We start from the raw sequence: 14,808 nt of genomic DNA, 5'->3' as shown, positions 1-14,808 counted from the left end.
TCAAAACTTTGTTAGGAATTATGTGATCCTTACTAGCTGGAAGTAAGGGAGATGGGGCATGAAGTTATTTCTAGGAGTTGGACACATACCAAGTTTAGCTCAGTTCTGGGCATCTTTGAAATACCTATACAAACTTGTTCCTACATAGTAACTTGCAACTTTGAATGAGAATGTGCTTGCTTACAGCAACGTGCTATATGTTCTGAATGCCCGAATTGGGAATCTGTGTCAAAACTTTGTTAGGAATTATGTGATCCTTACTAGCTGGAAGTAAGGGAGATGGGGCATGAAGTTATTTCTAGGAGTTGGACACATACCAAGTTTAGCTCAGTTCTGGGCATCTTTGAAATACCTATACAAACTTGTTCCTACATAGTAACTTGCAACTTTGAATGAGAATGTGCTTGCTTACAGCAACGTGCTATATGTTCTGAATGCCCGAATTGGGAATCTGTGTCAAAACTTTGTTAGGAATTATGTGATCCTTACTAGCTGGAAGTAAGGGAGATGGGGCATGAAGTTATTTCTAGGAGTTGGACACATACCAAGTTTAGCTCAGTTCTGGGCATCTTTGAAATACCTATACAAACTTGTTCCTACATAGTAACTTGCAACTTTGAATGAGAATGTGCTTGCTTACAGCAACGTGCTATATGTTCTGAATGCCCGAATTGGGAATCTGTGTCAAAACTTTGTTAGGAATTATGTGATCCGTACTAGCTGGAAGTAAGGGAGATGGGGCATGAAGTTATTTGTAGGAGTTGGACACATACCAAGTTTAGCTCAGTTCTGGGCATCTTTGAAATACCTATACAAACTTGTTCCTACATAGTAACTTGCATCTTTGAATGAGAATCTGCTTGCTTACAGCAACGTGCTATATGTTCTGAATGCCCGAATTGGGAATCTGTGTCAAAACTTTGTTAGGAATTATGTGATCCTTACTAGCTGGAAGTAAGGCAGATGGGGCATGAAGTTATTTCTAGGAGTTGGACACATACCAAGTTTAGCTCAGTTCTGGGCATCTTTGAAATACCTATACAAACTTGTTCCTACATAGTAACTTGCAACTTTGAATGAAAATGTGCTTGCTTACAGCAACGTGCTATATGTTCTGAATGCCCGAATTGGGAATCTGTGTAAAAACTTTGTTAGGAATTATGTGATCCTTACTAGCTGGAAGTAAGGGAGATGGGGCATGAAGTTATTTCTAGGAGTTGGACATATACCAAGTTTAGCTCAGTTCTGGGCATCTTTGAAATACCTATACAAACTTGTTCCTACATAATAACTTGCATCTTTGAATGAGAATCTGCTTGCTTACAGCAACGTGCTATATGTTCTGAATGCCCGAATTGGGAATCTGTGTCAAAACTTTGTTAGGAATTATGTGATCCTTACTAGCTGGAAGTAAGGGAGATGGGGCATGAAGTTATTTCTAGGAGTTGGACACATACCAAGTTTAGCTCAGTTCTGGGCATCTTTGAAATACCTATACAAACTTGTTCCTACATAGTAACTTGAATATTTGAATGAGAATCTGCTTGCTTACAGCAACGTGCTATATGTTCTGAATGCCCGAATTGGCAATCTGTGTCAAAACTTTGTTAGGAATTATGTTATCCTGACTAGCTGGAAGTAAGGGAGATGGGGCATGAAGTTATTTCTAGGAGTTGGACACATACCAAGTTTAGCTCAGTTCTGGGCATCTTTGAAATACCTATACAAACTTGTTCCTACATAGTAACTTGCAACTTTGAATGAGAATGTGCTTGCTTACAGCAACGTGCTATATGTTCTGAATGCCCGAATTGGGAATCTGTGTCAAAACTTTGTTAGGAATTATGTGATCCTTACTAGCTGGAAGTAAGGGAGATGGGGCATGAAGTTATTTCTAGGAGTTGGACACATACCAAGTTTAGCTCAGTTCTGGGCATCTTTGAAATACCTATACAAACTTGTTCCTACATAGTAACTTGCAACTTTGAATGAGAATGTGCTTGCTTACAGCAACGTGCTATATGTTCTGAATGCCCGAATTGGGAATCTGTGTCAAAACTTTGTTAGGATTTATGTGATCCTTACTAACTGGAAGTAAGGGAGATGGGGCATGAAGTTATTTCTAGGAGTTGGACACATACCAAGTTTAGCTCAGTTCTGGGCATCTTTGAAATACCTATACAAACTTGTTCCTACATAGTAACTTGCAACTTTGAATGAGAATGTGCTTGCTTACAGCAACGTGCTATATGTTCTGAATGCCCGAATTGGGAATCTGTGTCAAAACTTTGTTAGGAATTATGTGATCCGTACTACCTGGAAGTAAGGGAGATGGGGCATGAAGTTCTTTCTAGGAGTTGGACACATAGCAAGTTTAGCTCAGTTCTTGGCTTCTTTGAAATACCTATACAAACTTGTTCCTACATAGTAACTTGCAACTTTGAATGAGAATGTGCTTGCTTACAGCAACGTGCTATATGTTCTGAATGCCCGAATTGGGAATCTGTGTCAAAACTTTGTTAGGAATTATGTGATCCTTACTAGCTGGAAGTAAGGGAGATGGGGCATGAAGTTATTTCTAGGAGTTGGACACATACCAAGTTTAGCTCAGTTCTGGGCATCTTTGAAATACCTATACAAACTTGTTCCTACATAGTAACTTGCAACTTTGAATGAGAATGTGCTTGCTTACAGCAACGTGCTATATGTTCTGAATGCCCGAATTGGGAATCTGTGTCAAAACTTTGTTAGGAATTATGTGATCCTTACTAGCTGGAAGTAAGGGAGATGGGGCATGAAGTTATTTCTAGGAGTTGGACACATACCAAGTTTAGCTCAGTTCTGGGCATCTTTGAAATACCTATACAAACTTGTTCCTACATAGTAACTTGCAACTTTGAATGAGAATGTGCTTGCTTGCAGCAACGTGCTATATGTTCTGAATGCCCGAATTGGGAATCTGTGTCAAAACTTTGTTAGGAATTATGTGATCCTTACTAGCTGGAAGTAAGGGAGATGGGGCATGAAGTTATTTCTAGGAGTTGGACACATACCAAGTTTAGCTCAGTTCTGGGCATCTTTGAAATACCTATACAAACTTGTTCCTACATAGTAACTTGCAACTTTGAATGAGAATGTGCTTGCTTGCAGCAACGTGCTATATGTTCTGAATGCCCGAATTGGGAATCTGTGTCAAAACTTTGTTAGGAATTATGTGATCCTTACTAGCTGGAAGTAAGGGAGATGGGGCATGAAGTTATTTCTAGGAGTTGGACACATACCAAGTTTAGCTCAGTTCTGGGCATCTTTGAAATACCTATACAAACTTGTTCCTACATAGTAACTTGCATCTTGAATGAGAATGTGCTTGCTTACAGCAACGTGCTATATGTTCTGAATGCCCGAATTGGGAATCTGTGTCAAAACTTTGTTAGGAATTATGTGATCCTTACTAGCTGGAAGTAAGGGAGATGGGGCATGAAGTTATTTCTAGGAGTTGGACACATACCAAGTTTAGCTCAGTTCTGGGCATCTTTGAAATACCTATACAAACTTGTTCCTACATAGTAACTTGCAACTTTGAATGAGAATGTGCTTGCTTGCAGCAACGTGCTATATGTTCTGAATGCCCGAATAGGGAATCTGTGTCAAAACTTTGTTAGGAATTATGTGATCCTTACTAGCTGGAAGTAAGGGAGATGGAGCATGATGTTATTTCTTGGAGTTGGACACATACCAAGTTTAGCTCAGTTCTGGGCATCTTAGAAATACCTATACAAACTTGTTCCTACCTAGTAACTTGCATCTTTGAATGAGAATGTGCCTGCTTGCAGCAACGTGCTATATGTTCTGAATGCCCGAATAGGGAATCTGTGTCAAAACTTTGTTAGGAATTATGTGATCCTTACTAGCTGGAAGTAAGGGAGATGGGGCATGAAGTTATTTCTAGGAGTTGGACACATACCAAGTTTAGCTCAGTTCTGGGCATCTTTGAATACCTATACAAACTTGTTCCTACCTAGTAACTTGCATCTTTGAATGAGAATCTGCTTGCTTATAGCAACGTGCTATATGTTCTGATTGCCCGAATAGGGAATCTGTGTCAAAACTTTGTTAGGAATTATGTGATCCTTACTAGCTGGAAGTAAGGGAGATGGGGCATGAAGTTATTTCTAGGAGTTGGACACATACCAAGTTTAGCTCAGTTCTGGGCATCTTTGAAATACCTATACAAACTTGTTCCTACCTAGTAACTTGCAACTTTGAATGAAAATGTGCTTGTTTACAGCAACGTGCTATATGTTCTGAATGCCCGAATTGGCAATCTGTGTCAAAACTTTGTTAGGAATTATGTGATCCTTACTAGCTGGAAGTAAGGGAGATGGGGCATGAAGTTATTTCTAGGAGTTGGACACATACCAAGTTTAGCTCAGTTCTGGGCATCTTTGAAATACCTATACAAACTTGTTCCTACATAGTAACTTGCAACTTTGAATGAGAATGTGCTTGCTTGCAGCAACGTGCTATATGTTCTGAATGCCCGAATTGGCAATCTGTGTCAAAACTTTGTTAGGAATTATGTGATCCTTACTAGCTGGAAGTAAGGGAGATGGTGCATGAAGTTATTTCTAGGAGTTGGACACATACCAAGTTTAGCTCAGTTCTGGGCATCTTTGAAATACCTATACAAACTTGTTCCTACATAGTAACTTGCAACTTTGAATGAGAATGTGCTTGCTTGCAGCAACGTGCTATATGTTCTGAATGCCCGAATAGGGAATCTGTGTCAAAACTTTGTTAGGAATTATGTGATCCTTACTAGCTGGAAGTAAGGGAGATGGGGCATGAAGTTATTTCTAGGAGTTGGACACATACCAAGTTTAGCTCAGTTCTGGGCATCTTTGAAATACCTATACAAACTTGTTCCTACATAGTAACTTGCATCTTTGAATGAGAATGTGCTTGCTTGCAGCAACGTGCTATATGTTCTGAATGCCCGAATTGGGAATCTGTGTCAAAACTTTGTTAGGAATTATGTGATCCTTACTAGCTGGAAGTAAGGGAGATGGGGCATGAAGTTATTTCTAGGAGTTGGACACATACCAAGTTTAGCTCAGTTCTGGGCATCTTTGAAATACCTATACAAACTTGTTCCTACATAGTAACTTGCATCTTTGAATGAGAATGTGCTTGCTTGCAGCAACGTGCTATATGTTCTGAATGCCCGAATTGGGAATCTGTGTCAAAACTTTGTTAGGAATTATGTGATCCGTACTAGCTGGAAGTAAGGGAGATGGGGCATGAAGTTATTTCTAGGAGTTGGACACATACCAAGTTTAGCTCAGTTCTGGGCATCTTTGAAATACCTATACAAACTTGTTCCTACATAGTAACTTGCAACTTTGAATGAGAATGTGCTTGCTTACAGCAACGTGCTATATGTTCTGAATGCCCGAATTGGGAATCTGTTTCAAAACTTTGTTAGGAATTATGTGATCCGTACTAGCTGGAAGTAAGGGAGATGGGGCATGAAGTTATTTCTAGGAGTTGGACACATACCAAGTTTAGCTCAGTTCTGGGCATCTTTGAAATACCTATACAAACTTGTTCCTACATAGTAACTTGCATCTTTGAATGAGAATCTGCTTGCTTACAGCAACGTGCTATATGTTCTGAATGCCCGAATTGGGAATCTGTGTCAAAACTTTGTTAGGAATTATGTGATCCTTACTAGCTGGAAGTAAGGCAGATGGGGCATGAAGTTATTTCTAGGAGTTGGACACATACCAAGTTTAGCTCAGTTCTGGGCATCTTTGAAATACCTATACAATCTTGTTACTACATAGTAACTTGCAACTTTGAATGAAAATGTGCTTGCTTACAGCAACGTGCTATATGTTCTGAATGCCCGAATTGGGAATCTGTGTAAAAACTTTGTTAGGAATTATGTGATCCTTACTAGCTGGAAGTAAGGGAGATGGGGCATGAAGTTATTTCTAGGAGTTGGACATATACCAAGTTTAGCTCAGTTCTGGGCATCTTTGAAATACCTATACAAACTTGTTCCTACATAATAACTTGCATCTTTGAATGAGAATCTGCTTGCTTACAGCAACGTGCTATATGTTCTGAATGCCCGAATTGGGAATCTGTGTCAAAACTTTGTTAGGAATTATGTGATCCTTACTAGCTGGAAGTAAGGGAGATGGGGCATGAAGTTATTTCTAGGAGTTGGACACATACCAAGTTTAGCTCAGTTCTGGGCATCTTTGAAATACCTATACAAAATTGTTCCTACATAGTAACTTGAATCTTTGAATGAGAATCTGCTTGCTTACAGCAACGTGCTATATGTTCTGAATGCCCGAATTGGCAATCTGTGTCAAAACTTTGTTAGGAATTATGTGATCCTGACTAGCTGGAAGTAAGGGAGATGGGGCATGAAGTTATTTCTAGGAGTTGGACACATACCAAGTTTAGCTCAGTTCTGGGCATCTTTGAAATACCTATACAAACTTGTTCCTACATAGTAACTTGCAACTTTGAATGAGAATGTGCTTGCTTACAGCAACGTGCTATATGTTCCGAATGCCCGAATTGGGAATCTGTGTCAAAACTTTGTTAGGAATTATGTGATCCTTACTAGCTGGAAGTAAGGGAGATGGGGCATGAAGTTATTTCTAGGAGTTGGACACATACCAAGTTTAGCTCAGTTCTGGGCATCTTTGAAATACCTATACAAACTTGTTCCTACATAGTAACTTGCAACTTTGAATGAGAATGTGCTTGCTTACAGCAACGTGCTATATGTTCTGAATGCCCGAATTGGGAATCTGTGTCAAAACTTTGTTAGGATTTATGTGATCCTTACTAACTGGAAGTAAGGGAGATGGGGCATGAAGTTATTTCTAGGAGTTGGACACATACCAAGTTTAGCTCAGTTCTGGGCATCTTTGAAATACCTATACAAACTTGTTCCTACATAGTAACTTGCAACTTTGAATGAGAATGTGCTTGCTTACAGCAACGTGCTATATGTTCTGAATGCCCGAATTGGGAATCTGTGTCAAAACTTTGTTAGGAATTATGTGATCCGTACTACCTGGAAGTAAGGGAGATGGGGCATGAAGTTCTTTCTAGGAGTTGGACACATAGCAAGTTTAGCTCAGTTCTTGGCTTCTTTGAAATACCTATACAAACTTGTTCCTACATAGTAACTTGCAACTTTGAATGAGAATGTGCTTGCTTACAGCAACGTGCTATATGTTCTGAATGCCCGAATTGGGAATCTGTGTCAAAACTTTGTTAGGAATTATGTGATCCTTACTAGCTGGAAGTAAGGGAGATGGGGCATGAAGTTATTTCTAGGAGTTGGACACATACCAAGTTTAGCTCAGTTCTGGGCATCTTTGAAATACCTATACAAACTTGTTCCTACATAGTAACTTGCAACTTTGAATGAGAATGTGCTTGCTTACAGCAACGTGCTATATGTTCTGAATGCCCGAATTGGCAATCTGTGTCAAAACTTTGTTAGGAATTATGTGATCCTTACTAGCTGGAAGTAAGGGAGATGGGGCATGAAGTTATTTCTAGGAGTTGGACACATACCAAGTTTAGCTCAGTTCTGGGCATCTTTGAAATACCTATACAAACTTGTTCCTACATAGTAACTTGCAACTTTGAATGAGAATGTGCTTGCTTGCAGCAACGTGCTATATGTTCTGAATGCCCGAATAGGGAATCTGTGTCAAAACTTTGTTAGGAATTATGTGATCCTTACTAGCTGGAAGTAAGGGAGATGGGGCATCAAGTTATTTCTAGGAGTTGGACACATACCAAGTTTAGCTCAGTTCTGGGCATCTTTGAAATACCTATACAAACTTGTTCCTACATAGAAACTTGCAACTTTGAATGAGAATGTGCTTGCTTGCAGCAACGTGCTATATGTTCTGAATGCCCGAATAGGGAATCTGTGTCAAAACTTTGTTAGGAATTATGTGATCCTTACAGGCTGGAAGTAAGGGAGATGGGGCATGAAGTTATTTCTAGGAGTTGGACACATACCAAGTTTAGCTCAGTTCTGGGCATCTTTGAAATACCTATACAAACTTGTTCCTACATAGTAACTTGCAACTTTGAATGAGAATGTGCTTGCTTACAGCAACGTGCTATATGTTCTGAATGCCCGAATTGGGAATCTGTGTCAAAACTTTGTTAGGAATTATGTGATCCTTACTAGCTGGAAGTAAGGGAGATGGGGCATGAAGTTATTTCTAGGAGTTGGACACATACCAAGTTTAGCTCAGTTCTGGGCATCTTTGAAATACCTATACAAACTTGTTCCTACATAGTAACTTGCAACTTTGAATGAGAATGTGCTTGCTTACAGCAACGTGCTATATGTTCTGAATGCCCGAATTGGGAATCTGTGTCAAAACTTTGTTAGGAATTATGTGATCCGTACTACCTGGAAGTAAGGGAGATGGGGCATGAAGTTCTTTCTAGGAGTTGGACACATAGCAAGTTTAGCTCAGTTCTTGGCTTCTTTGAAATACCTGTACAAACTTGTTCCTACATAGTAACTTGCAACTTTGAATGAGAATGTGCTTGCTTACAGCAACGTGCTATATGTTCTGAATGCCCGAATTGGGAATCTGTGTCAAAACATTGTTAGGAATTATGTGATCCTTACTAGCTGGAAGTAAGGGAGATGGGGCATGAAGTTATTTCTAGGAGTTGGACACATACCAAGTTTAGCTCAGTTCTGGGCATCTTTGAAATACCTATACAAACTTGTTCCTACATAGAAACTTGCAACTTTGAATGAGAATGTGCTTGCTTGCAGCAACGTGCTATATGTTCTGAATGCCCGAATAGGGAATCTGTGTCAAAACTTTGTTAGGAATTATGTGATCCTTACAGGCTGGAAGTAAGGGAGATGGGGCATGAAGTTATTTCTAGGAGTTGGACACATACCAAGTTTAGCTCAGTTCTGGGCATCTTTGAAATACCTATACAAACTTGTTCCTACATAGTAACTTGCATCTTTGAATGAGAATGTGCTTGCTTGCAGCAACGTGCTATATGTTCTGAATGCCCGAATTGGGAATCTGTGTCAAAACTTTGTTAGGAATTATGTGATCCTTACTAGCTGGAAGTAAGGGAGATGGGGCATGAAGTTATTTCTAGGAGTTGGACACATACCAAGTTTAGCTCAGTTCTGGGCATCTTTGAAATACCTATACAAACTTGTTCCTACATAGTAACTTGCATCTTGAATGAGAATGTGCTTGCTTACAGCAACGTGCTATATGTTCTGAATGCCCGAATTGGCAATCTGTGTCAAAACTTTGTTAGGAATTATGTGATCCTTACTAGCTGGAAGTAAGGGAGATGGGGCATGAAGTTATTTCTAGGAGTTGGACACATACCAAGTTTAGCTCAGTTCTGGGCATCTTTGAAATACCTATACAAACTTGTTCCTACATAGTAACTTGCAACTTTGAATGAGAATGTGCTTGCTTGCAGCAACGTGCTATATGTTCTGAATGCCCGAATAGGGAATCTGTGTCAAAACTTTGTTAGGAATTATGTGATCCTTACTAGCTGGAAGTAAGGGAGATGGAGCATGATGTTATTTCTTGGAGTTGGACACATACCAAGTTTAGCTCAGTTCTGGGCATCTTAGAAATACCTATACAAACTTGTTCCTACCTAGTAACTTGCATCTTTGAATGAGAATGTGCCTGCTTGCAGCAACGTGCTATATCTTCTGAATGCCCGAATAGGGAATCTGTGTCAAAACTTTGTTAGGAATTATGTGATCCTTACTAGCTGGAAGTAAGGGAGATTGGGCATGAAGTTATTTCTAGGAGTTGGACACATACCAAGTTTAGCTCAGTTCTGGGCATCTTTGAATACCTATACAAACTTGTTCCTACCTAGTAACTTGCATCTTTGAATGAGAATCTGCTTGCTTATAGCAACGTGCTATATGTTCTGATTGCCCGAATAGGGAATCTGGGTCAAAACTTTGTTAGGAATTATGTGATCCTTACTAGCTGGAAGTAAGGGAGATGGGGCATGAAGTTATTTCTAGGAGTTGGACACATACCAAGTTTAGCTCAGTTCTGGGCATCTTTGAAATACCTATACAAACTTGTTCCTACCTAGTAACTTGCAACTTTGAATGAAAATGTGCTTGCTTACAGCAACGTGCTATATGTTCTGAATGCCCGAATTGGGAATCTGTGTCAAAACTTTGTTAGGAATTATGTGATCCTTACTAGCTGGAAGTAAGGGAGATGGGGCATGAAGTTATTTCTAGGAGTTGGACACATACCAAGTTTAGCTCAGTTCTGGGCATCTTTGAAATACCTATACAAACTTGTTCCTACATAGTAACTTGCAACTTTGAATGAGAATGTGCTTGCTTGCAGCAACGTGCTATATGTTCTGAATGCCCGAATAGGGAATCTGTGTCAAAACTTTGTTAGGAATTATGTGATCCTTACTAGCTGGATGTAAGGGAGATGGTGCATGAAGTTATTTCTAGGAGTTGGACACATACCAAGTTTAGCTCAGTTCTGGGCATCTTTGAAATACCTATACAAACTTGTTCCTACATAGTAACTTGCAACTTTGAATGAGAATGTGCTTGCTTGCAGCAACGTGCTATATGTTCTGAATGCCCGAATAGGGAATCTGTGTCAAAACTTTGTTAGGAATTATGTGATCCTTACTAGCTGGAAGTAAGGGAGATGGGGCATGAAGTTATTTCTAGGAGTTGGACACATACCAAGTTTAGCTCAGTTCTGGGCATCTTTGAAATACCTATACAAACTTGTTCCTACATAGTAACTTGAATATTTGAATGAGAATCTGCTTGCTTACAGCAACGTGCTATATGTTCTGAATGCCCGAATTGGCAATCTGTGTCAAAACTTTGTTAGGAATTATGTGATCCTGACTAGCTGGAAGTAAGGGAGATGGGGCATGAAGTTATTTCTAGGAGTTGGACACATACCAAGTTTAGCTCAGTTCTGGGCATCTTTGAAATACCTATACAAACTTGTTCCTACATAGTAACTTGCAACTTTGAATGAGAATGTGCTTGCTTACAGCAACGTGCTATATGTTCTGAATGCCCGAATTGGGAATCTGTGTCAAAACGTTGTTAGGAATTATGTGATCCTTACTAGCTGGAAGTAAGGGAGATGGGGCATGAAGTTATTTCTAGGAGTTGGACACATACCAAGTTTAGCTCAGTTCTGGGCATCTTTGAAATACCTATACAAACTTGTTCCTACATAGTAACTTGCAACTTTGAATGAGAATGTGCTTGCTTACAGCAACGTGCTATATGTTCTGAATGCCCGAATTGGGAATCTGTGTCAAAACTTTGTTAGGATTTATGTGATCCTTACTAACTGGAAGTAAGGGAGATGGGGCATGAAGTTATTTCTAGGAGTTGGACACATACCAAGTTTAGCTCAGTTCTGGGCATCTTTGAAATACCTATACAAACTTGTTCCTACATAGTAACTTGCAACTTTGAATGAGAATGTGCTTGCTTACAGCAACGTGCTATATGTTCTGAATGCCCGAATTGGGAATCTGTGTCAAAACTTTGTTAGGAATTATGTGATCCGTACTACCTGGAAGTAAGGGAGATGGGGCATGAAGTTCTTTCTAGGAGTTGGACACATAGCAAGTTTAGCTCAGTTCTTGGCTTCTTTGAAATACCTATACAAACTTGTTCCTACATAGTAACTTGCAACTTTGAATGAGAATGTGCTTGCTTACAGCAACGTGCTATATGTTCTGAATGCCCGAATTGGGAATCTGTGTCAAAACTTTGTTAGGAATTATGTGATCCTTACTAGCTGGAAGTAAGGGAGATGGGGCATGAAGTTATTTCTAGGAGTTGGACACATACCAAGTTTAGCTCAGTTCTGGGCATCTTTGAAATACCTATACAAACTTGTTCCTACATAGTAACTTGCAACTTTGAATGAGAATGTGCTTGCTTACAGCAACGTGCTATATGTTCTGAATGCCCGAATTGGCAATCTGTGTCAAAACTTTGTTAGGAATTATGTGATCCTTACTAGCTGGAAGTAAGGGAGATGGGGCATGAAGTTATTTCTAGGAGTTGGACACATACCAAGTTTAGCTCAGTTCTGGGCATCTTTGAAATACCTATACAAACTTGTTCCTACATAGTAACTTGCAACTTTGAATGAGAATGTGCTTGCTTGCAGCAACGTGCTATATGTTCTGAATGCCCGAATTGGGAATCTGTGTCAAAACTTTGTTAGGAATTATGTGATCCTTACTAGCTGGAAGTAAGGGAGATGGGGCATGAAGTTATTTCTAGGAGTTGGACACATACCAAGTTTAGCTCAGTTCTGGGCATCTTTGAAATACCTATACAAACTTGTTCCTACATAGTAACTTGCATCTTGAATGAGAATGTGCTTGCTTACAGCAACGTGCTATATGTTCTGAATGCCCGAATTGGCAATCTGTGTCAAAACTTTGTTAGGAATTATGTGATCCTTACTAGCTGGAAGTAAGGGAGATGGGGCATGAAGTTATTTCTAGGAGTTGGACACATACCAAGTTTAGCTCAGTTCTGGGCATCTTTGAAATACCTATACAAACTTGTTCCTACATAGTAACTTGCAACTTTGAATGAGAATGTGCTTGCTTGCAGCAACGTGCTATATGTTCTGAATGCCCGAATAGGGAATCTGTGTCAAAACTTTGTTAGGAATTATGTGATCCTTACTAGCTGGAAGTAAGGGAGATGGAGCATGATGTTATTTCTTGGAGTTGGACACATACCAAGTTTAGCTCAGTTCTGGGCATCTTAGAAATACCTATACAAACTTGTTCCTACCTAGTAACTTGCATCTTTGAATGAGAATGTGCCTGCTTGCAGCAACGTGCTATATGTTCTGAATGCCCGAATAGGGAATCTGTGTCAAAACTTTGTTAGGAATTATGTGATCCTTACTAGCTGGAAGTAAGGGAGATTGGGCATGAAGTTATTTCTAGGAGTTGGACACATACCAAGTTTAGCTCAGTTCTGGGCATCTTTGAATACCTATACAAACTTGTTCCTACCTAGTAACTTGCATCTTTGAATGAGAATCTGCTTGCTTATAGCAACGTGCTATATGTTCTGATTGCCCGAATAGGGAATCTGGGTCAAAACTTTGTTAGGAATTATGTGATCCTTACTAGCTGGAAGTAAGGGAGATGGGGCATGAAGTTATTTCTAGGAGTTGGACACATACCAAGTTTAGCTCAGTTCTGGGCATCTTTGAAATACCTATACAAACTTGTTCCTACCTAGTAACTTGCAACTTTGAATGAAAATGTGCTTGCTTACAGCAACGTGCTATATGTTCTGAATGCCCGAATTGGGAATCTGTGTCAAAACTTTGTTAGGAATTATGTGATCCTTACTAGCTGGAAGTAAGGGAGATGGGGCATGAAGTTATTTCTAGGAGTTGGACACATACCAAGTTTAGCTCAGTTCTGGGCATCTTTGAAATACCTATACAAACTTGTTCCTACATAGTAACTTGCAACTTTGAATGAGAATGTGCTTGCTTGCAGCAACGTGCTATATGTTCTGAATGCCCGAATTGGCAATCTGTGTCAAAACTTTGTTAGGAATTATGTGATCCTTACTAGCTGGAAGTAAGGGAGATGGTGCATGAAGTTATTTCTAGGAGTTGGACACATACCAAGTTTAGCTCAGTTCTGGGCATCTTTGAAATACCTATACAAACTTGTTCCTACATAGTAACTTGCAACTTTGAATGAGAATGTGCTTGCTTGCAGCAACGTGCTATATGTTCTGAATGCCCGAATAGGGAATCTGTGTCAAAACTTTGTTAGGAATTATGTGATCCTTACTAGCTGGAAGTAAGGGAGATGGGGCATGAAGTTATTTCTAGGAGTTGGACACATACCAAGTTTAGCTCAGTTCTGGGCATCTTTGAAATACCTATACAAACTTGTTCCTACATAGTAACTTGCATCTTTGAATGAGAATGTGCTTGCTTGCAGCAACGTGCTATATGTTCTGAATGCCCGAATTGGGAATCTGTGTCAAAACTTTGTTAGGAATTATGTGATCCTTACTAGCTGGAAGTAAGGGAGATGGGGCATGAAGTTATTTCTAGGAGTTGGACACATACCAAGTTTAGCTCAGTTCTGGGCATCTTTGAAATACCTATACAAACTTGTTCCTACATAGTAACTTGCATCTTTGAATGAGAATGTGCTTGCTTGCAGCAACGTGCTATATGTTCTGAATGCCCGAATTGGGAATCTGTGTCAAAACTTTGTTAGGAATTATGTGATCCGTACTAGCTGGAAGTAAGGGAGATGGGGCATGAAGTTATTTCTAGGAGTTGGACACATACCAAGTTTAGCTCAGTTCTGGGCATCTTTGAAATACCTATACAAACTTGTTCCTACATAGTAACTTGCAACTTTGAATGAGAATGTGCTTGCTTACAGCAACGTGCTATATGTTCTGAATGCCCGAATTGGGAATCTGTTTCAAAACTTTGTTAGGAATTATGTGATCCGTACTAGCTGGAAGTAAGGGAGATGGGGCATGAAGTTATTTCTAGGAGTTGGACACATACCAAGTTTAGCTCAGTTCTGGGCATCTTTGAAATACCTATACAAACTTGTTCCTACATAGTAACTTGCATCTTTGAATGAGAATCTGCTTGCTTACAGCAACGTGCTATATGTTCTGAATGCCCGAATTGGGAA

Source organism: Diceros bicornis, unplaced genomic scaffold (genome assembly GCF_020826845.1).
Source record: "Diceros bicornis minor isolate mBicDic1 unplaced genomic scaffold, mDicBic1.mat.cur scaffold_56_ctg1, whole genome shotgun sequence".
Lineage (NCBI taxonomy): Eukaryota > Metazoa > Chordata > Mammalia > Perissodactyla > Rhinocerotidae > Diceros > Diceros bicornis.
Note: the sequence above shows the minus strand (reverse complement) of the source record.